Genomic DNA, 25469 nt, shown 5'->3' on the forward strand with positions numbered 1-25469 from the left:
TGATGAAAACATTAATTATGTTAGTGTATGCCCATGGAAGCTTTATTTTGATGGATCGGTTTGTAGGGAAGGGCAAGGCGTCGGTAATGTTTTAGTTTCACCTAATAATGTTTTTTACAATACATCGGTCCGTTTGGAATATCCTTGCACTAATAACCAAGCTGAGTATGCAGCTTTACAGTTTGGTTTACAAACTTTAGTTGAAATGGGCGTAATGGATGTAGATGCTTTTGGGGATTCGCTTCTGGTAGTACAACAAATTAAAGGCGAATTTCAATGTTTTGATGGGTTATTAAATAGTTATTTAGACCGATGTTTAGACATAATTAAGTCTCTAGATACGTTCACCATCCATCATATACCTAGAGAAGAAAATTCTAGAGCTAATTATTTAGCACAGCAAGCATCCGGTTATCATATTAGTAAAGGAATGTTTGTTATATTAGACAAGCCGATGCATGCTGCGTCTATAATGATGGATACTTTGCCACCGGGTGCACTTGGGCCTAGCACAGTTGATCAACTAACTGTACAATGTAGTGCAGATTCGGTGCATGGGTCACAAACGACCGAATTAGCAAATAGTTTAGAACTAAGTGATTGGAGAGTTCCTCTAGTTAATAATTTAAAGGATCCAAGTTAAACGAGAGATAGGAAAATTCGGCGGCAAGCTTTAAAATATACTTTGTTTAACGATGAGTTGTATCGCCGAACAATAGATGGGTTATTTTTGAAATGCTTGGATTCTGATCAATCTAGAATAGCTATGGGTGAAGTGCACGAAGGAATATGTGGAACACATCAGTCGGCTCACAAAATGCGATGGTTATTAAAACGAGCGGGGTTTTACTGGCCGACTTTGTTAGAGGATTGTTTTCGGTATTATAAAGGTTGTGAGGCATGTCAAAAATTTGGTAATGTACAGTTAGCGCCCGCTTCTATGTTAAATCCGATAATTAGGCCATGACCATTTAGAGGATGGGGTTTAGATTTTATTGGTGAGATACATCCTTCGTCTTCTAAAAGACATCGCTTCGTCCTAGTTGCTACAGATTATTTTACTAAATGGGCTGAAGCAGTTCCATTGAAAAATATGACTCATAAAGAGGTTATTAGTTTGTTTTGGAGCATATTATTCACAGATTCAGTATTCCTCAAACTTTAACTACTGATCAAGGTGCTTCTTTGATGTCTCATCAATTTCATGAATTTGCCGAATCTTTAGGAATTAAGTTGTTAAATTCGTTGCCTTATTATGCTCAAGCTAATGGACAGGCCGAATCTAGCAATAAAACTTTAATTAAACTTATAAAGAAGAAAATTGAGGAACATCCAAAAAGGTGGCATGAGGTACTTTCGGAAGCTTTATGGGCTCATCGGATATCTAAGCACGGAGCGACTCAAGTAGCACCGTATGATCTAGTATATGGCCAGGAGGCGGTGTTACCCGTAGAGGTCAATTTACAAGCTCTTAGAGTGGCCAAACAAAATGATTTGTCGGCTGTAGATTATAATGACCTGATGATGGATAACATAGATGACATTTCAGAAGAGAGATTAAGAGCATTGCGAGAAATAGAGAAGGAGAAATTAAGAGTGGCCAAGGCTTATAATAAAAAGGTGAGAGAAAAATCGTTTCAAATAGGAGATTTAGTGTGGAAAACGATTTTACCTATTGGAACTAAAGATAGGAAATTCGGCAAATGGTCGCCGAGTTGGGAAGGCCCATATAAAATTATAGAGATTGTTCCTGGAAATTCATATTTTGTACAATCGTTGCAGGGAGATAAGTTGTCGAAAGCTCTCAATGGAAAGTATTTGAAGAAGTACTATCCTAGCATGTGGCAGGAGGACTAAACATGTTGTGGCCGATATGTTATTCCAAGTATCGCCCTGAGCAAATTTGGCCGATATATTATTTGAGATATCGCCCTAAGAAAATTTAGCTGATGTATCGTTGGACATTGCCCTGAGTAATGATATGATCAGTGATCGACTTCATCCTACGGCAACTCCTATAGTATTTTTGGTCAATGCAATTGTACCAAAAATAGGGGGGCATGTGTTGATGGTATAATTTGGCTACTTAGTATGTGATGAGCCAAATTAAATCAATGGTTTATCAAGTTGATCGGTTAATGCATTGTTAAAGTGTTGCCACAGGAAATTTCATGGAAGGTGAAGATACAAGTCCTAAGAAGAATCATATGCTATACTGGACCATGGGCGTGATGCATGCAAGTGATATATATCTACGTATATGAAGAAGTATGCTTAGTCCTGATGGCCATTATCCAGTTTGATTTGCGACGTTGCCGGAATATTTAATATTTTCTTTGTGGGCTCAAGGTATTTATACATATGCTTAGCCACTATATTTAGTGTGATGGCGACGTGGCCGGAATACTTTATTCATATATACAAGAGTGCATGTACACGGATATGGTCTAGATTTGCTACGTACTTAGATCGGCAAGTATATTTTTTATAGACGTATGCTACATGGTAACCGAATCAAGAAAGGCGTCCTGATCGGTTTTAGCTTCAGAGTTGTAATCTTGTACGCCAAGTCCAGCGTGCCATATATATGTAAGGCCGTGGCCGATTGAGGAAGATAACAATCGATCTATCAATACAAACTCTATTTTCACGTACGTTTATTTTCTATCGTTACCTCCTGCCAAGCTCTAGCAGCCCTAGGGTTTGGCGATCTTTGTCGTTTTGCGCTGGAAAGCGGCCGGTTCTCCTCCACGAAAGCGAGGAAATCTTTGTTGCTTTGCTCGTAAAGCAATCGTTCGTCGTCACGAAAGCACGACAAATATTCTGGTGTTGCGCGGCGATTTCACGTGCCAACACACGTATCATCACGGAAGTGTATTTTTTTTGTAGTGGCGGGAGCTTGGCGCGGGGAGGCACGGGGGAGATGGGCTGCGGGGGGCGGCCTCGGGCCCGAGCGGGCCGGCATGGGAGGAGGCGGCACTCGCCACTTGGCGGCGTCTCATTGGTGCGGGGCGGCTGCGGGTTCTGTCCGGCGGCGCGCGGACATGTCCGCTGGGCGAGAGGGAGGAGAAGACTAGGGTTTCGCCCAAAATTTGGAGAGGGTTGCACATATTTATACCTAGAAGGAGGTGGGATTGTCCAAATGAGGTGTAGTTTTTGGCCATGCGATCGTGATCCGACGGCGGAGGACATGGGATAGGTTTGGATGGGTTATTGGGCCACTTTGGAGGGGTGCTGGGCTGCAACACACACAAGGCCTTTGCGGTTCCTCGGTTAACCGTTGGAGCATCGAACGGACTCCAAATGGCACGAAATTTGACAGGCGGTCTACCGGTGGTGTACCAAGGCCACTTGGCAAATCACGGTCCATTCCGAGAATGTTTGACACCCGCACACAAAAAGAGACAAAAGGGGGCGCCGGAGGACGTAGGAGTGTCGGATTGCAAAACAGACAACGGGGAAAATGCTCGGATGCATGAGACGAACACGTATGCAAATGAGATGCACATGATGACATGATACGAAATGCATGACATGGACAAAATGCAAAACGAAGACAAAACTCAACCACGAGGGAATCTTATAACTTAGAGCCAAAAATGGCAAGAGTCGGAGTATAAATATGGCAAGTTACATCCGGGGTGTTACAAAACTACTTTCTAGCATAGGGTCATAATCTTGTAATCGGGCTGAGAAGCCCGTCACCAATGCTCTGCAACTCTTTGTCTTGCCTTTTGTGCACAAGACAATGAGTTTGCATTCCCCTCCCTTTATTATGATGTATGCTCCCTTCCTATCAATGAAAAGATACGCACTTTAGCGTATTTACGAAAAAAGTTTATGAAGCTCACTCAAAAAACAACCTCGTATCCTCCATATTTGAAGTCTGTGAAGGTCCCATTTGTAGCTCTCTCTAAATCCAACCGCTAGCATGAGAGAGAAGATTCGCCTTCTACCTCCATAGCTGTAACCGCCGGTGAGTTGGTTGGCGACTGCTAACTACCCACCCATTAATGGTGACCGCTCTTTTTGATTCACGAGGAGGTCGGTCGTATGGCTGCCACGCGACATCATCCCAGGCTATAAAAAGCCTAATAGCGACAATGCCGCATCCCCTCCCATCTCCTCCACTGTTTGCGACAATGCCGCCACGCAAGAATTCATCCTATTGGCTCAACATGGTAGCGGGGCAGAACCACTCATCTGAGATGCCACACGCGAACTCTCCTCTTGGTGCGCCATTCGTGGTAGCCGCAAGATTCTCCTCCCACGACCATGGAGGATTGAGTGGCCACGGGGGATCTAGTGCCTCACGTGGCCCCGAAAGCTCCACTAATGCAGATGGTATGAAGAGGAAGCCATCCCATTCAGCCTGTCCCCCACCTTGTTTCAGTGAACGATGTGGCTAGCCCGAGCCCAAGCCTGATTCCAATGACCCACTCGAGGTAGTCTTGCAGCTTTGCGAGATCAAAATGCAGGCACGCCGTCGTGAGGAGGAGCACATCCTCGAGCACTTCAGCCCCACTCAGACCGATGAGAAGGAGGGGAGCGGCTCGAGGTTGTCACTCATCACTCTGACCCACCCTCCTTCCTTGCTGACCTGGATTCGACTGAGGAGGAGTAGGAGGAGGCTTTGAATGACCAACCTCACAAATCTACTCTTTGGAATGCCTTCAGAAATTTCGAGAAGGAGGGTTTGGAAATTCATAAGAGGATAGAGAAAGATTGCACAGTAGCTTGGCGGTTCTGAATGGAATGGCTTGCTAGCTTCGGACAAGTAGTGATTTGGAATCTAAAGTGGAATAGCTCAGAGGCCCCGAAGGATTGAAAAATTAGTGAGATAGTGGAGAAATGAAAGACTTTTGTGGGCTTTGAAATTTGGTCATTGATGATGAAGGAATTATGCCCTAGAGGAAATAATATAGTTGTTATTTTATATTTCCATATATCATGATAAATTTTTATTATTCATGCTAGAATTGTATTAACCGGAAACTTGATACATGTGTGAATACATAGACAAAACATTGTGTCCCTAGTAAGCCTCTACTAGACTAGCTCATTAATCAAAGATGGTTAAGTTTCCTAACCATAGACATGTGTTGTCGTTGATGAACAGGATCACATCATTAGGAGAATGATGTGATGGACAAGACCCATCCGTTAGCTTAGCATAATGATCGCTAACTTTTATTGCTATTGCTTTCTTCATGACTTATACATATTCCTTTGACTATGAAATTATGCTGAAGGAAATATGCCCTAGAGGCAATAATAAATTTGTTATTTATATTTCCTTATATGTTGATAAATGTTTATTATTCATGCTAGAAATGTATTAACCGGAAACTTAGTACATGTGTGAATACATAGACAAACAGAATGTCACTAGTTTGCCTCTACTTGACTAGCTTGTTGAATCAATGATGGTTATGTTTCCTAACCATAGACATGAGTTGTCATTTAATTAACAAGATCACATCATTAGAGAATGATGTGATTAACTTGACCCATCCGTTAGCTTAGCACGATGATCGTTTAGTTTGATGATATTGCTTTCTTCATGACTTATACATGTTCCTATGACTATAAGATTATGCAACTCCCGAGTACCGGAGGAACACTTTGTGTGCTACCAAACGTCACAACGTAATTGGGTGATTATAAAGGTGCTCTATAGGTGTCTCCGATGGTACTTGTTGAGTTGGCATAGATCAAGATTAGGATTTGTCACTCCGATTATCGGAAAGGTATCTCTGGGCCCTCTCGGTGAAGGAAATATGCCCTAGAGGCAATAATAAAGTTATTATTTATTTCCTTATATCATGATAAATGTTTATTATTCATGCTAGAATTGTATTAACCGGAAACATAATACATGTGTGAATACATAGACAAACAGAGTGTCACTAGTATGCCTCTACTTGACTAGCTCGTTAAACAAAGATGGTTATGTTTCCTAACCATGAACAAAGAGTTGTTATTTAATTAACGGGATCACATCATTAGGTGAATGATCTGATTGACATGACCCATTCCATTAGCTTAGCACCCGATCGTTTAGTATGTTGCTATTGCTTTCTTCATGACTTATACATGTTCCTATGGCTATGAGATTATGCAACTCCCGTTTGCCGGAGGAACACTTTGTGTGCTACCAAACGTCACAACGTAAATGGGTGATTATAAAGGTGCTCTACAGGTGTCTCCAAAGGTACATGTTGGGTTGGCGTATTTCGAGATTAGGATTTGTCACTCCGATTGACAGAGAGGTATCTCTGGGCCCTCTCGGTAATGCACATCACATAAGCATTGCAAGCATTGCAACTAATGAGTTAGTTGCGAGATAATGTATTACGGAACGAGTAAAGAGACTTGCCGGTAATGAGATTGAACTAGGTATTGAGATACCGACGATCAAATCTCGGGCAAGTAACATACCGATGACAAAGGGAACAACGTATGTTGTTATGCGGTCTGACCGATAAAGATCTTCGTAGAATATGTAGGAGCCAATATGAGCATCCAGGTTCCGCTATTGGTTATTGACCGGAGACGTGTCTCGGTCATGTCTACATTGTTCTCGAACCCGTAGGGTCCGCACGCTTAAGGTTTCAATGACAGTTATATTATGAGTTTATGAGTTTTGATGTACCGAAGTTAGTTCGGAGTCCCGGATGTGATCACGGACATGACGAGGAGTCTCGAAATGGTCGAGACATGAAGATTGATATATTGGACGGCTATATTCGGACACCGGAAGTGTTCCGGGTGATTTCGGAGAAAACCGGAGAGCCGGAGGGTTACCGGAACCCCCCGGGAGAAGTAATTGGCCATATGGGCCTTAGTGGAAAGAGAGAGGGGCATCCAAAGGTGGGCCGCGCGGCTCCTCCCCCCTGGTCCGAATTGTACTAGGAGAGGGGGGCGGCGCCCCCCTTTCCCTCTCCCTCCCCACTTCCTTCCCCCTCCTAGTAGGAGTCCTACTCCTACTAGGAGGACTCCTCCTTGGCGCGCCTATAGGGCCGACCGGCCTCCTCCCCTTGCTCCTTTATATACGGGGGCAGGGGGCACCCCTAGACACACAAGTTGATCCACGTGATCATATTCTTAGCCGTGTGCGGTGCCCCCTTCCACCATAGTCCTCGATAATATTGTAGCGGTGCTTAGGCGAAGCCCTGCGACGGTAGTGCATCAAGACCGTCACCACGCCGTCGTGCTGACGGAACTCTTCCCCGACACTTTGCTAGATCGGAGTCCGGGGATCGTCATCGAGCTGAACGTGTGCTAGAACTCAGAGGTGCCGTAGTTTCGGTGCTTGATCGGTCGGGCCGTGGAGACGTACGACTACATCAACCAAACGCTTCCGTTGTCGATCTACAGGGGTACGTAGATCACACTCTCCCCTCTCGTTGCTATGCATCACCATGATCTTGCGTGTGTGTAGGATTTTTTTTTGAAATTACTACGTTCCCCAACAGTGGCATCCGAGCCTAGGTTTTATATGTTGATGTTATATGCACGAGTAGAACACAAGTGAGTTGTGAGCGATATAAGTCATACTGCTTACCAGCATGTCATACTTTGGTTCGGCGGTATTTGTTGGACGAAGCGGCCCGGACCGACATTACGCGTACGCTTACGCGAGACCGGTTCTCCCGACGTGCTTTGCACATAGGTGGCTTGCGGGTGACAGTTTCTCCAACTTTAGTTGAACCGAGTGTGGCTACGCCCGGTCCTTGCGAAGGTTAAAACATCACCAACTTGACAAACTATCGTTGTGGTTTTGATGCGTAGGTAAGATTGGTTCTTGCTTAAGCCCGTAGCAGCCACGTAAAACTTGCAACAACAAAGTAGAGGACGTCTAACTTGTTTTTGCAGGGCATGTTGTGATGTGATATGGTCAAGACATGATGCTAAAATTTTATTGTATGAGATGATCATGTTTTGTAACCGAGTTATCGGCAACTGGCAGGAGCCATATGGTTGTCGCTTTATTGTATGCAATGCAATCGCGTTGTAATGCTTTACTTTATCACTAAGCGGTAGCGATAGTCGTGGAAGCATAAGATTGGCGAGACGACAACGATTCTACGATGGAGATCAAGGTGTCGCGCCGGTGACGATGGTGATCACGACGGTGCTTCGAAGATGGAGATGACAAGCACAAGATGATGATGGCCATATCATATCACTTATATTGATTGCATGTGATGTTTATCTTTTATGCATCTTATCTTTCTTTGATTGACGGTAGCATTATAAGATGATCTCTCACTGATTATCAAGAAGTGTTCTCCCTGAGTATGCACCGTTGCGAAAGTTCTTCGTGCTGAGACACCACGTGATGATCGGGTGTGATAGGCTCTACGTTCAAATACAACGGGTGCAAAACAGTTGCACACGCGGAATACTCAGGTTATACTTGACGAGCCAAGCATATACAGATATGGCCTCGGAACACGGAGACTGAAAGGTCGAGCGTGAATCATATAGTAGATATGATCAACATAGTGATGTTCACCAATGAAACTACTCCATCTCACGTGATGATCGGACATGGTTTAGTTGATTTGGATCACGTAATCACTTAGATGATTAGAGGGATGTCTATCTAAGTGGGAGTTCTTTAAGTAAATTAATTGAACCTAAATTTATCATGAAACTTAGTACCTGATAGTATCTTGCTTGTTTATGCTTGATTGTAGATAGATGGCTCGTGCTGTTGTTCCGTTGAATTTTAATGCGTTCCTTGAGAAAGCAAAGTTGAAAGATGATGGTAGCAATTACACGGACTGGGTCCGTAACTTGAGGATTATCCTCATTGCTGCACAGAAGAATTACGTCCTGGAAGCACCGCTGGGTGCCAGGCATGCTGCTGGAGCAACACCAGATGTTATGAACGTCTGGCAGAGCAAAGCTGATGACTACTCGATAGTTCAGTGTGCCATGCTTTACGGCTTAGAATCGGGACTTCAACGACGTTTTGAACGTCATGGAGCATATGAGATGTTCCAGGAGTTGAAGTTAATATTTCAAGTAAATGCCCGGATTGAGAGATATGAAGTCTCCAATAAGTTCTATAGCTGCAAGATGGAGGAGAACAGTTCTGTCAGTGAGCATATACTCAAAATGTCTGGGTATAATAATCACTTGATTCAATTGGGAGTTAATCTTCCAGATGATTGCGTCATTGACAGAATTCTCCAATCACTGCCACCAAGCTACAAGAGCTTCGTGATGAACTATAATATGCAAGGGATGAATAAGACTATTCCCGAGCTCTTCGCAATGCTGAAAGCTGCAGAAGTAGAAATCAAAAAGGAGCATCAAGTGTTGATGGTCAACAAGACCACTAGTTTCAAGAAAAAGGGCAAAGGGAAGAAGAAGGGGAACTTCAAAAAGAACGGCAAGCAAGTTGCTACTCAAGAGAAGAAACCCAAACCTGGACCTAAGCCTGAAACTGAGTGCTTCTACTGCAAGCAGACTAGTCACTAGAAGCGGAACTGCCCCAAGTATTTGGCGGATAAGAAGGATGGCAAGGTGAACAAAGGTATATGTGATATACATGTTATTGATGTGTACCTTACTAATGCTCACAGTAGCACCTGGGTATTTGATATTGGTTCTGTTGCTAATATTTGCAACTCGAAACAGGGACTACGGATTAAGCGAAGATTGGCTAAGGACGAGGTGACGATGCGCGTGGGAAACGGTTCCAAAGTCGATGTGATCGCAGTCGGCACGCTACCTCTACATCTACCTTCGGGATTAATATTAGACCTAAATAATTGTTATTTGGTGCCAGCGTTAAGCATGAACATTATATCTGGATCTTGTTTGATGCGAGACAGTTATTCATTTAAATCTGAGAATAATGGTTGTTCTATTTATATGAGTAATATCTTTTATGGTCATGCACCCTTAAAGAGTGGTCTATTTTTGTTGAATCTCGATAGTAGTGACACACATATTCATAGTGTTGAAGCCAAAAGATGCAGAGTTGATAATGATAGTGCAACTTATTTGTGGCACTACCGTTTAGGTCATATCGGTGTAAAGCGCATGAAGAAACTCCATACTGATGGACTTTTGGAACCACTTGATTATGAATCACTTGGTACTTGCGAACCGTGCCTCATGGGCAAGATGACTAAAACACCGTTCTCCGGTAATATGGAGAGAGCAACAGATTTGTTGGAAATCATACATACATATGTATGTGGCCCGATGAATATTGAGGCTCGTGGCGGATATCATTATTTTCTCACCTTCAGAGATGACTTAAGCAGATATGGGTATATCTACTTAATGAAACATAAGTCTGAAACGTTTGAAAAGTTCAAAGAATTTCAGAGTGAAGTTGAAAATCATCGTAACAAGAAAATAAAGTTTCTACGATCTGATCGTGGAGGAGAATATTTGAGTTACGAGTTTGGTGTACATTTGAAACAATGCAGAATAGTTTCGCAACTCACGCCACCCAGAACACCACAGCGTAATGGTGTGTCCGAACGTCGTAATCGTACTTTACTAGATATGGTGCGATCTATGATGTCTCTTACTGATTTACCGCTATCGTTTTGGGGATACGCTCTAGAGACGGCCGCATTCACGTTAAATAGGGCACCATCAAAATCCGTTGAGACGACGCCTTATGAACTGTGGTTTGGCAAGAAACCAAAGTTGTCGTTTCTGAAAATTTGGGGCTGCGATGCTTGTGTGAAAAAGCTTCAACCTGATAAGCTCGAACCCAAATAGGAGAAATGTGTCTTCATAGGATATCCAAAGGAAACTATTGGATACACCTTCTATCATAGATCCGAAGGCAAGACTTTTGTTGCTAAATTCGGAAACTTTCTGGAGAAGGAGTTTCTCTCGAAAGAAGTGATTGGGAGGAAAGTAGAACTTGATGAGGTAACTGTACCTGCTCCCTTATTGGAAAGTAATGCATCACAGAAAACTGTTTCAGTGACACCTACACCAGTTAGTGAGGAAGCTAATGATGATGATCATGAAACTTCAGAACAAGATACTACTGAACCTCGTAGATCAACCAGAGTGAGATCCGCGCTAGAGTGGTACGGTAATCCTGTTCTGGAAGTCATGCTACTAGATCATGATGAACCTACAAACTATGAAGAAGCGATGGTGAGCCCAGATTCCGCAAAATGGCTTGAAGCCATTAAATCTGAGATGGGATCCATGTATGAGAACAAAGTATGGACTTTGGTTGACTTGCCCGATGATCGGCAAGCAATTGAGAATAAATGGATCTTCAAGAAGAAGACTGACGCTGACGGTAATATTACTGTCTACAAAGCTCGACTTGTCGCAAAAGGTTTTCGGCAAGTTCAAGGGATTGACTACGATGAGACCTTCTCACCCGTAGCGATGCTTAAGTCTGTCCGAATCATGTTAGCAATTGCCGCATTTTATGATTATGAAATTTGGCAGATGGATGTCAAAACTGCATTCCTGAATGGATTTCTGGAAGAAGAGTTGTATATGATGCAACCAGAAGGTTTTGTCGATCCAAAGGGAGATAACAAAGTGTGCAAGCTCCAGCGATCCATTTATGGAATGGTGCAAGCCTCTCGGAGTTGGAATAAACGCTTTGATAGTGTGATCAAATCATTTGGTTTTATACAGACTTTTGGAGAAGCCTGTATTTACAAGAAAGTGAGTGGGAGCTCTGTAGCATTTCTGATATTATATGTGGATGACATATTACTAATTGGAAATGATATAGAATTTCTAGATCGCATAAAGGGATACTTGAATAAGAGTTTTTCAATGAAAGACCTCGGTGAAGCTGCTTACATATTAGGCATTAAGATCTATAGAGATAGATCAAGACGCTTAATTGGACTTTCACAAAGCACATACCTTGACAAAGTTTTGAAGAAGTTCAAAATGGATCAAGCAAAGAAAGGGTTCTTGCCTGTGTTACAAGGTGTGAAGTTGAGTAAGACTCAATGCCCTACCACTGCAGAAGATAGAGAGAAAATGAAAGATGTTCCCTATGCTTCAGCCATAGGCTCTATCATGTATGCAATGCTGTGTACCAGACCTGATGTGTGCCTTGCTATAATTCTAGCAGGGAGGTACCAAAGTGATCCAGGAGTGGATCACTGGACAGCGGTCAAGAACATCCTGAAATACCTGAAAAGGACTAAGGATATGTTTCTCATATATGGAGGTGACAAAGAGCTCATCGTAAAAGGTTGCATTGATGCAAGCTTTGACACTGATCCGGACGATTCTAAATCACAAACCGGATACGTGTTTACATTAAACAGTGGAGCTGTCAGTTGGTGCAGTTCTAAACAAAGCGTTGTAGCGGGATCTACATGTGAAGCGGAGTACATAGCTGCTTCGGAAGCAGCAAATGAAGGAGTCTGGATGAAGGAGTTCATATCCGATCTAGGTGTCATACCTAGTGCATCGGGTGCAATGAAAATCTTTTGTGACAATACTGGTGCAATTGCCTTGGCAAAGGAATCCAGATTTCACAAGAGAACCAAGCACATCAAGAGACGCTTCAATTCCATCCGGGATCTAGTCCAGGTGGGAGACATAGAGATTTGCAAGATACATACGGATCTGAATGTTGCAGACCCGTTGACTAAGCCTCTTCCACGAGCAAAACATGATCAACACCAAAGCTCCATGGGTGTTAGAATCATTACTGTGTAATCTAGATTATTGAATCTAGTGCAAGTGGGAGACTGAAGGAAATATGCCCTAGAGGCAATAATAAAGTTATTATTTATTTCCTTATATCATTATAAATGTTTATTATTCATGCTAGAATTGTATTAACCGGAAACATAATACATGTGTGAATACATAGACAAACAGAGTGTCACTAGTATGCCTCTACTTGACTAGCTCGTTAAACAAAGATGGTTGTGTTTCCTAACCATGAACAAAGAGTTGTTATTTAATTAACGGGATCACATCATTAGGTGAATGATCTGATTGACATGAACCATTCCATTAGCTTAGCACCCGATCGTTTAGTATGTTGCTATTGCTTTCTACATGACTTATACATGTTCCTATGGCTATGAGATTATGCAACTCCCGTTTGCCGAAGGAACACTTTGTGTGCTACCAAACGTCACAACGTAAATGGGTGATTGTAAAGGTGCTCTACAGGTGTCTCCGAAGGTACATGTTGGGTTGGCGTATTTCGAGATTAGGATTTGTCACTCCGATTGTCGGAGAGGTATCTCTGGGCCCTCTCGGTAATGCACATCACATAAGCCTTGCAAGCATTGCAACTAATGAGTTAGTTGCGAGATGATGTATTACGGAATGAGTAAAGAGACTTTCCGGTAACGAGATTGAACTAGGTATTGAGATACCGACGATCGAGTCTCGGGCAAGTAACATACCGATGACAAAGGGAACAACGTATGTTGTTATGCGGTCTGACCGATAAAGATCTTCGTAGAATATGTAGGAGCCAATATGAGCATCCAGGTTCCGCTATTGGTTATTGACCGGAGACGTGTCTCGGTCATGTCTACATTGTTCTCGAACCTGTAGGGTCCGCACGCTTAAGGTTTCGATGACAGTTATATTATGAGTTTATGAGTTTTGATGTAACGAAGTTAGTTCGGAGTCCCGGATGTGATCACGGGCATGACGAGGAGTCTCGAAATGGTCGAGACATGAAGATTGATATATTGGACGGCTATATTCGGACACCGGAAGTGTTCTGGGTGATTTCGGAGAAAACCGGAGAGTCGGAGGGTTACCGGAACCCCCCGGGAGAAGTAATGGGCCATATGGGCCTTAGTGGAAAGAGAGAGGGGCATCCAAAGGTGGGCCGCGTGCCTCCTCCCCCCTGGTCCGAATTGGACTAGGAGAGGGGGGCGGCGCCCCCCTTTCCCTCTCCCTCCCCACTTCCTTCCCCCTCCTAGTAGGAGTCCTACTCCTACTAGGAGGAGGACTCCTCCTTGGCGCGCCTATAGGGCCGGCCGGCCTCCTCCCCTTGCTCCTTTATATACGGGGGTAGGGGGCACCCCTAGACACACAAGTTGATCCACGTGATCATATTCTTAGCCGTGTGCCGTGCCCCCTTCCACCATAGTCCTCGATAATATTGTAGCGGTGCTTAGGCGAAGCCCTGCGACGGTAGTGCATCAAGATCGTCACCACGCCGTCGTGCTGACGGAACTCTTCCCCGACACTTTGCTGGATCGGAGTCCGGGGATCGTCATCGAGCTGAACGTGTGCTAGAACTCGGAGGTGCCATAGTTTTGGTGCTTGATCGGTCGGGCCGTGGATACGTACGACTACATCAACCAAACGCTTCCGTTGTCGATCTACAAGGGTACGTAGATCACACTCTCCCCTCTCGTTGCTATGCATCACCATGATCTTGCGTGTGCGTAGGAATTTTTTTGAAATTACTACGTTCCCCAACACTCGGTAATGCACATAATTATAAGCCTTGCAAGCATTGTGACTAATGAGTTAGTTGCGGAATGATGCATTACATAACGAGTAAAGAGACTTGCCGGTAATGAGATTGAACTAGGTATGAGGATACCGACGATCGAATCTCAGGCAAGTAACATAGCGATGACAAAGGGAACAACGTATGTTGTTATGCGGTTTGACCGATAAAAATGTTCGTAGAATATGTAGGAGCCAATATGAGCATCCAGGTTCCGCTATTGGTTATTGACCGGAGATGAGTCTCGGTCATTGAGGGAGTCCTGGATTAGGGGGTCTTCGGACAGCCGGACTATATCCTTTGGCCGGACTGTTGGACTATGAAGATACAAGATTGAAGACTTCGTCCCGTGTCCGGATGGGTCTCTCCTTGGCGTGGAAGGCAAGCTTGGTGATACGGATGTGTAGATCTCCTTCCTTGTAACCGACTTTGTGTAACCCTAGCCCCCTCCGGTGTCTATATAAACCGGAGGGTTTAGTTCGTAGGACAACAACAATCATACCATAGGCTAGCTTCTAGGGTTAAGCATCTACGATCTCGTGGTAGATGAACTCTTGTAATACTCATATCATCAATATCAATCAAGCAGGACATAGGGTATTACCTCCATTAAGAGGGCCCGAACATGGGTAAACATTGTGTTCCCTGCCTCCTGTTACCATCCTCCTTAGACTCACAGTTCGGGACCCCCTATCCGAGATCCACCGGTTTTGACACCGACATTGGTGCTTTCATTGAGAGTTCCACTATGCCGTCACCATAAGGCTTGATGACCCCTTCGAACATCGGCAACGACGCGGTCCAGGGTGAGGTTTTCCTCCCCGGACAGATCTTCGTATTCGGTGGCTTCGCACTGCAGGCCAATTCGCTTGGCCATCTGGAGCAGATCGAAAGCTACAGCCCTGGCCATCAGGTCAGGTTCGGAAACTTAAACTACATTGCCGACATCCGCGGAGACTTGATCTTCGATGGGCTCGAGCCCATGTTAGGTGCGCCGCACAATCACGACGAGCATGACGTAACTCTGCCGTCGGACAGTGTTCGGGAGATCACATCTGCAACTACTCCATCCTTCAATCCGGAGCAAATTGCGCCATCCGAGGACGGAGGGATTGACCCGCCATGGAGGCCGCACTCTTAGTGGCGATGGAGCCAGATACTGACTTCACCCCTTACGAGAGCCGTGTTGCCGAACCACTGGATTCATCTCCAGCCACGGACTCCGAGCCGCCTGCATCCGTGCCTATCGAATCCGATTGGGCGCCGATCATGGAGTTCACCTCCGCGGATATCTTTCAGCACTCACCCTTCGGCGACGTGCTAAATTCATTAAGGTCTCTCTCCTTGTCAGGAGATCCTTGGCCGAACTATGTCTGGCTAGAATGGGATGCGGACGGCGAAGGAATTCGCTGCCCACCCACCACCCACTTAGTAGCCTCTGTCGATGATTTAACCGACATGATCGATTTCGACTATGAAAACATCGAGGGCATGGACGACGATGCAGGAGAGGAACAGGAACTAGTGCCCACAGGGCACCGGACAGCCACTTCATCACATGACATATATATGGTGGATACACCCAAAGAAAACGGCGATGAGGAACGGCAGGAGACAGCGGAGGATGACCCCTCCAAGAAGCAAACAAAGCGTCGGCGTAGGTGCCGCTCCAAATCCCGCCTCGGCAAACAAAGCGATAACAGCGCAAGAGAAAATAACACTCGAGTCGACTCCAGAGGAAACAATGACCACATTGCCCCGGCGGCAGAGCACGATGAAGCTGCAAACAGCGAACATAGTACAGATTCGACGCCCGAACATGGCAACGCCGAGGATAAACCTCATCAAACCCCCTCTGGGGAGGAAAACAGTCCGGACGAAGATGCACACATCATCCCGGAAACACATTTGGAGCAAGAGAACCACCGTAGAAGGCTTATTGCCACAGCGAGGAGTCTGAAGAAGCAGAAGCAAAGGCTTAAGGCTGCACAAAATACGCTCAAGAGCAGGTGGAACAAAGTGCTCGACAACGAAGAAAAGTATGGTGGAAGTTACCACACAAAGAGCTATCCAAAGCGCAAGCTATTACCTGAATTCGACGATGAGGCCTTAAAGCCCACATAGCTCAAAAATGAAACGGCCAACCGGCCGAATCAACCACCTTGTGACCATGATAGAGCGGCTAACAAGGTCGCACATAAGTCAACACATGATCTACGTGAGGACTTGCGCCAAAAATCTGGTATGACCAGATCCATTTATGGATCTAGGAAGCGCACTCCGGCACAAAATCAAAACCGAATACTACAACTGTCCGAACGCCATGGTACATCCAAATATAGGGGTGCCGTACACCCCCTATGTTTCACCGATGAGGTGCTAGACCACGAATTCCCAGAAGGATTCAAACCAGTGAACATAGAGGTGTACGACGGGACCACAGACCCTGGGGTCTGGATTGAAGACTTCATCCTCCATATCCATATGGCTCGCGGAGATGATCTCCATGCCATCAAGTACTTTCCCCTCAAGCTTAAAGGACCAGCTCGACACTGGCTGAAAAGCCTCCCCGAAAACTCAATTGGAAGTTGGGAGGAGCTCGAGGATGCTTTCCGGGCTAATTTTCAAGGGACCTATGTCCGACCTCTGAATGCCCACGATTTAAGTCATATAATTCAGCAGCCCGGAGAGTCAGCCCAAAAGCTTTGGAACAAGTTTCTCACTAAGAAGAACCAAATTGTCGACTGCCCGGACGCCGAGGCCTTAGCAGCTTTCAAGAACAGCGTCCGAGACGAATGGCTTGCCAGACACCTCGGCCAAGAAAAACCAAGAACAATGGCAGCCCTGACAAGCCTCATGACCCGCTTTTGCGCGGGCGAAGATAGCTGGTTAGCCCGCAGTAGCACCAGCGACCCAAGCACATCCGAAGTCAGGGATGGCAATGGAAAACCACGACGCAATAAAAACAAGCGGCCAAATAAAGAAAATAGCCCAGATAATAAGGCGGTAAACGCCGGATTCAGGGGCTCTCGACCAGGTCAACGGAAAAAGCCTTTCAAAGGCAGCAGAGATGGACCGTCTGGCCTAAACAGGATTCTCGACAAACTATGTCAGATTCATGGCACCCCCGATAAACCTGCAAATCACACCCACAGAGAATGATGGGTCTTCAAGTAGGCCGGTAAGCTAAACGCTGAACACAAAGGGGGGGAGACACCAAGCGAAGACAAGGACGAACCTCGCCAGCAAAACACTGGAGGACAGAAAAAATTCCCACCAGAGGTTAAAACATTAAACATGATCCATGCGACGAAGAGGAGAAGCAAACATGCACTCCGAAACACACGCGCCGTAGAGCCCGTCACCCCTAAGTTCAACCCCTCGTTGGCCTGCCCGATCACCTTTGATCGCATGGATCATGCGACAAGCATCCGACATGAAGGATTAGCTGCCTTGGTGTTAGACCCAATAATAAACGGATACCATCTCGCACGAGTCCTTATGGACGGCGGCAGTGGTCTAAATCTGATATATCAGGACACAGCCCGCAAAATGGGGATAGACCCGACAAAAATCAGCCGCAGCAATACTACCTTCAAGGGAGTAATACCAGGCCAAGAGGCCCGCTGCACGGGCTCTCTATTACTAGAGGTTGTATTCGGTTCTTCCGATAACTTCCGAAGCGAAAAGTTAACTTTCTACATTGCTCCATTTCGAAGTGGCTATCAAGCACTACTCGAAAGAGTGGCTTTTGCTCATTTTAATGCAGTACCGCATTACGCTTCTCTCAAGCTTAAGATGCCCGGTCCACGCGGCAACATCACAGTTAGTGGAAACATTGAGCGTCCTCTATGCACGGAAGAATGTGCGGCGGCTTTAACAGCCGAGCACTAGAAGGCCTCACCAACCAGAATAAATGAGAGGTCGTCAAGACCACGGACACGGTTAGATGAGTCCAGCGCATCACTACAAATACATGAGATTGGTTTGATGGTTAAACCCTCATAGACGGTACCAGGGGCTTCCCGCGTGTAATCAGGGCTAGTTCGGCTCAACTCGACTTATCTTGAATTTTAATGGATTATTGATAATAACCAATTTTCTGGCACGACAACTTTCACCTGAGTTCTTCTCTTTTACAGATGACAATCGTGCTACACCCATCTAGGACATGGCACAACGGAGACACGGGCGCAGGCGTGTAGCAGGGACCCGCTCAAAGGCTTCTTTTCAGATTAAGACCCTACGTAAACCTTTTTTACTGTCTCTTGTTGTTCACATCCTCCGAATACCCAATACAACCGAGAAGTATGCTGACGTTATTGGCATGTGGCCACGTCAGGATATTGCACGTACTTGGACACTCGGGGTTTATCATTTAGGGCACTATTCAGCCCGGCATATGCTATAAAGACCGAATACCTTAGGGAGTGTTCGGCGTCGCGAGTTTGGCCTTATATGCATCAGCTCCGAATCATGTCTTTGGTCAAATGTTGGGTTTGCCCGGCTCCCGTGTTTTGGTACCTTACGTTCCACTATATCGGCTAAGGTAGCACTGGGAGAACTACTGCGATTGTGCCCTGGTTCATCCGGAGGAGCACCTTAGTAGAGAAAGCCGAAAACTAACTGTCATGATAAAGCGCGAGACTGGTCAACCACTCGATGACTTAGCGGAATCTTCGGGATTCCTCCGCATTAACGAAGGGCCGTTTCCCGGGCATGTACGTACGCGCCCCATATTCGGATGAGCGCAGAGGTACCAGGGGCTATCTAGTAGTCTCGCAGTCAAACTCCTATGGCTAAGTGAAAGTGTTAAAGCAATATAGTCCGGTTGTCTCGTTCGCTGTGCTACCACCTCCTTAATGGACCAAGACGTTGGATCAAGTGTGAATACGCGTTTTTTGCAAACACCCCTGCATTATATGCATGGGGGCTGAAGCCGACGACTGCAAACTTTCGGGTTATATACATATATACATAAACGGCCGCATAGGAGGCATCATACTACTTTCAGGCAAAAGTATAAACACAGCCTTCATAATACAATAAAACATTGTTTTTACAATGGGAATACATGCCACTAGAACATAATATTCTTCGAGCACTGCACCTCTATCGAACGAGCGCCTTCAAGGACTTCTTCAAAGTAGTGCTCGGCAGCTACTCGGCCCACGGTCGAACCCTATGTTGCAATAGTGGTGTCCTCCATTTCTGTCCAGTATGTCTTGACACGGGCAAGTGCCATCTACGCACCCTCTATGAACACCGACCTCTTCATAGCATCGATGTGCGGCACAGCACCAAGGAATTGTTGCACCAAACTAAAGTAACTATTCGGCCTTGGCCCTTCCAGCCACAGATGATCCACAACAGACCTCATGGCAAGTTCGGACAACCTATGGAGCTTGTCCCACTCGGCCATTCGCTCATTCAACAGCAGCAGATGCACTGGAGCATGGAACTGTGACCAGAACAGCTTTTCCACTTCATGATCTTTTTGATCCTTGAAGTACTCAGCCGCATCAACAGCACTTGCTGCCAAATCCACGTATGTGTCCGTAGAACTCCATAGTTGATCAAGAGGGGCATACTTAGAATCTCCAAACTTCGTCCGCAACAAAAAGGGCTTCCCAGCCGCGATATCTCCAGCTTGACGCAGCTCCTCCTTCGTCGCTCAGATTTTGGAGCGGGCTTCCTTGGCTGCTACCATGGCCTTCTCCAGGTCCGTCGCCTTTGCTTGGCTTTCTTTTTCTAAAAGCTGGTAACGGTCGACGGCATCTTTCAACTCAATGGCCATCTTGGCCATTCCTTCCTTGCTCTGGCAATGTGCGGCCTGTTCGGCCCTCAGCTCTTCGACCGCCTTTAGAGCGGCCGCATCGCTATTTCTGGCTTGTTCCTTGGCTCGGGTAAGTTCCGCCCGAAGGGTCTCCACGGTGGCAGCTCCATCTGCAGTCACAACATATTAAAGATACTAGCATCATGCTCCTCTTACTATGTGTTGATCACCGGAGAAATCACATACCCTGTGCCTCGTCGAGCCGCTTGTTGACAAGCACAATGTCGGCATCTGCCGCATCAAGTTATCGCTTCAACTCGGCAAACTCACCAGTCCGGCTAGCCACCGGACATTCAGCCACCTGCACATGAAGGCGGTCTGATTATTACCTGGGACTATGATCCTCTGTTTACCGCCGTTCTCGACGGCAAACAGAGTCTCAGGGGCTACTATCTGCATAGGGCACACCTAACGTGTGCGGTACTGTCAAAAACATACACTATTTCACGTACCTCAAAGCCTTTCAGCAGACTCATAAAAGCTTCACGCAACCCACTTTCGGCGGATGAAATCCTTTCAATCACCATACCCATTAGCATACGATGCGCTTCTGAGATGGCTGCTTGCTCCAAAAGATCCTTCAGTGCGTCCAACCGCACACTGTACAGCTCCGGACTCTTTCTGTTGCTCTCTTTAGGAGCCTAATACTGAGGACTTCGAGTGGCCAAAGGATTACCCTCTGGCCTTGGTGGATCAGGAGAAACCCTCCGCGACGACACTTCAGGGTCACCCGCCTCATGAGGCGGGGTGGTAGGGGGAGGTGTTTCGCTCTCCATCATCTCCGGAAGAAGATCCCCCGAAGACGAACTCTGTCGAGAAGGGCTACGATCCGAACTGCAAGATATAAGCTTCAGTTATTGTCTTCAGAAGTAAGGTAGGATATTTTGACTATTAAGTACCTTTGGTTTACTTACAGCTCGGTCAAGGGTTGATCCCCTTGCGAGCGTTGTGCGGCAAGAGTACCCTCCGAGGCAGGACCCTCTAGCGAAGATTCCTTCCCCCGCTTGGAAACCTTTGTTTCCGGGTCTTCGGAGGTGGTCCTTTTCCTTCCTCGGGGAGAGGGAATGTCACATTCTTCTTCCTAGTTATCCTCCTTCACGGAGGCGCAAATTCACCCCGTTCGGATGAATGATGAGTGAGGCCTGCTTTCAGGCTCTTTATTCCCCCCTTCATCTTCCCCCTGAGGGTGCCTGGTAAGGCACCGACTCGAGCATTCTGGCTAGTACTGGATTGGCCGAGCCTTCGGGAAGGGGGGCCTTACACCTAATCATCTTCGCCTTTGTTATCCAGTCCTGGTCAAAGAGCGACTTTTCATAATGATGTTATGATAAATAAAAAGACAACGTGTTCGGCCATGGGATTACTTACTTGGGTATTGGGCCGATTACAGCTCAGACCCGTATCCTCGTGGTGTCCAGACACTTTATTTGGGGTCCGAAGAACAATTTGTACATCTCTTCGAGCGTCATGCCGAGGAAGTGCTGAATAGTTCACGGTCCTTCCGGGTTGAATTCCCACATTCATAGGGGTCAACGTTTGCAAGGCTGGACCCGACGAACTAGCATGACTTGCATTACCAAGACCAGGTTGACATCTCTCTCGAGGAGATCTCGGATGCGACTCTGCAATATCGGCACATCATTTACTTGGCCCGAGTTCAGCCCCTTGTTGATCCATGACGTTAGTTGTGGTGGGGGGCCTGAGCGAAAGGCAGGGGCGGCTACCCACTTGGTACTCCTGGGAGCTGTGATATAAAACCACTCCCGCTGCCACAAACTAGACACTTCTGGGAAGGAACCCTCTGGCCATGTAACATCAGCGCTTTTGCTTATTACGGCACCTCCGCACTATGCGTGTCGCCCTCGATCATCTTCGGCTTCACATTGAAGGTCTTGAGCCACAGGCCGAAGTGTGGGGTAATGCGGAGGCAGGCCTCACACACGACGATGAACGACGAGATGTGAAGGAGGGAATCCGGGGCCAAATCATGGAAATCTAGCCCATAATAGAACATGAGCCCCCTAACAAAGGGATCCAGAGCGAGGCCTAGCCCTCGGAGGAAGTGAGAGATGAACACAACACTCTCGTTGGGTTCGGTAGTGGGGATGACCTGCCCTCGGGCGGGCAGCCTATGCGAGATTTCGGCGGTCAGATACCTGGCCTCTCTCAGCTTCTTGATGTCCTCCTCTGTGATAAAGGAAGGCATCCACCGACCTTGGAGGTTGGATCCGGACATGGTTGAGGGCCCGAAGCACCTGTCCTGAGCCTTGGGTGTTGGAACTCGAGGCGGGGGAAGGATTCGATTGAGTACGAGAGGGAAAAAAGGACAGGCCTTGGCCTCTTTATAGAGAGGGTGAATATCAAGCGTCCTCCTCATGGCCGTTTGGGACTTGCCTAAAATCGAGGAGTCATACCAACAGGCATGGTTGGGTTACCCATGTTTGTATTGATGAGAATCCCGTAATAAGAGGGACTCGATCTCTACTTTGACAAGACGTGTCAGGAAAACCGCCTCGCGATATGTGCAGTGCTGGTTGAGAAAAACGGTTTGAATAAAGACCGGGCCATGACACGATGTCATGCTGTCAAAACGTGTCAGCAGATTAGATTTGTGGAAATATTATTCTCTCTACCGTGGTATGTGGAACTTGTTTTGCAGAGCCAGACACTATCCTAGTGTTCAAAATCTTCTACGGAGTATTCGGAGGAGGAACCCGCCTTGCAATGCCGAAGACAAAACTGCATGCCGGACTCATCGTCATTGAAGCCTGGTTCAGGGGCTACTGAGGGAGTCCTGGATTAGGGGGTCTTCGGACAGCCGGACTATATCCTTTGGCTGGACTGTTGGACTATGAAGATACAAGATTGAAGACTTCGTCCTGTGTCCGGATGGGACTCTCCTTGGCGTGGAAGGCAAGCTTGGTGATACGGATGTGTATATCTCATTCCTTGTAACCGACTTTGTGTAACCCTAGCCCCCTCCGGTGTCTATATAAACCGGAGGGTTTAGTCCGTAGGACAACAACAATCATACCATAGGCTAGCTTCTAGGGTTAAGCCTCTACGATCTCGTGGTAGATCAACTCTTGTAATACTCATATAATCAATATTAATCAAGCAGGACGTAGGGTATTACCTCCATTAAGAGGGCCCGAACCTGGGTAAACATTGTGTCCCCTGCCTCCTGTTACCATCCGCCTTAGACGCACAGTTCGGGACTCCCTACCCGAGATCCGCCGGTTTTGACATCGACAGTCATGTCTACATAGTTCTCGAACTCGTAGGGTCTGCATGCTTAAAGTTCGGTGATGATCGATAATATGAGTTTATGTGTTTTGATGTACCGAAGGTAGTTCGGAGTCCCGGATATGATCACGGACATGACGAGGAGTCTTGAAATGGTCGAGACATAAATATCGATATATTGGATGACTATGTTTGGACTTCGGAAGGGTTCTGGGCAAGTTCGGACAAATACTGGAGTACCGGGGGTTACCAGAACCCCCGGGGAGTGTAATGGGGCTATTGGGCCTTAGTGGAGAAGAGGAGGGGAGGCCAGGGTAGGCCGCATGCCCCCTCTCCCTTTAGTCCGAATTGGACAAGGAGGGGAGGCGGCGTCCCCTTTCCTTTCCCCTCTCTTCTCCTTCCCTCTCTCCTACCCCTACTATTGGAAGGGTTGGAGTCCTACTCCCAGTGGGAGTAGGACTCCCCTTGGGGCGCGCCTAGGAGGGCTGGCCTCTCCCCCTCCTCCAGTCCTTTATATACGGAGGCAGGGGAACCCCATAGACACACAAGTTGATTAGTTGGCCTTTTAGCCGTGTGCGGTGCCCCCCTCCACTATAATCCACCTCGGTCATATCGTAGTGGTGCTTAGGCGAAGCCCTGCATCGGTAGCATCATCATCACCGTCATCACACCGTCATGCTGACGGAACTCTCCCTCATAGATCTGCTAGATCGGAGTTCATGGGACGTCACCGAGCTGAATGTGTGCTGAACTCAGAGGTGCCATACGTTTGGTACTTGGATCGGTCGGATCGTGAAGACGTACTACTACATAAACCGCGTTCTCATAACGATTCCGCTTACGGTCTACGAGTGTACATGGACGACACTCTCCCCTCTTGTTGCTATGCATCACCCTGATCTTGCGTGTGCATAGGAATTTTTTTGAAATTACTGCGTTCCCCAATAGTGGCATCCGAGCCAGGTTTATGCGTAGATGTTATATGCACGAGTAGAACACAAAGGAGTTCTGGGCGTGGGTATATACATATTGCTTGTCGTCACTAGTTGATTCTTGATTCAGCGGCATTGTTGGATGAAGCGGCCCAGACCGACATTACGCGTACGCTTACGCGAGACTGGTTCTACCGACGTGCTTCGCACACATGTGGCTAGTGGGTGTCTGTTTCTCCAGCTTTAGTTGAATCAGATTCAATGAACAGGGTTCTTTCTGAAGATCAAAAAGCAATCACTATACCGCGTTGTGGTTTTTGATGCGTAGGTAAGAACGGTTCTTGCTCAGCCCATAGCAGCAACGTAAAACTTGCAACAACAAAGTAGAGGACGTCTAACTTGTTTTTGTAGGGCATGTTGTGATGCGATATGGTCAAGACATGATGCTAAATTTTATTGTATGAGATGATCATGTTTTGTAACACAGTTATCGGCAACTGGCATGAGCCATATGGTTGTCACTTTATTGTATGAAATGCAATCGCCATGTAATTGCTTTACTTTATCACTAAGCGGTAGCGATAGTCGTGGAAGCAATGGTTGGCGTGATGACAACGATGCTTCGATGGAGATCAAGGTGTCAAGCCGGTGACGATGGTAATCATGACGGTGCTTTGGAGATGAAGATCACAAGCACAAGATGATGATGGCCATATCATATCACTTATATTGATTGGGTGTGATGTTTATCTTTTATGCATCTTATTTTGCTTAGATCGACAGTAGCATTATCAGATGATCTCTCACTAAATTTCAAGGTATAAGTGTTCTCCCTGAGTATGCACCATTGCGAAAGTTCGTCGTGTCGAGACACCACGTGATGAACGGGTGTGATAAGCTCTACGTTCACATACAACGGGTGCAAGCCAGTTTTGCACAAACAGAATACTCGGGTTAAACTTGACGAGCCTAGCATATGCAGATA

This window comes from Triticum urartu, chromosome 2 (assembly GCF_003073215.2).
Source record: "Triticum urartu cultivar G1812 chromosome 2, Tu2.1, whole genome shotgun sequence".
NCBI classification, from domain to species: domain Eukaryota; kingdom Viridiplantae; phylum Streptophyta; class Magnoliopsida; order Poales; family Poaceae; genus Triticum; species Triticum urartu.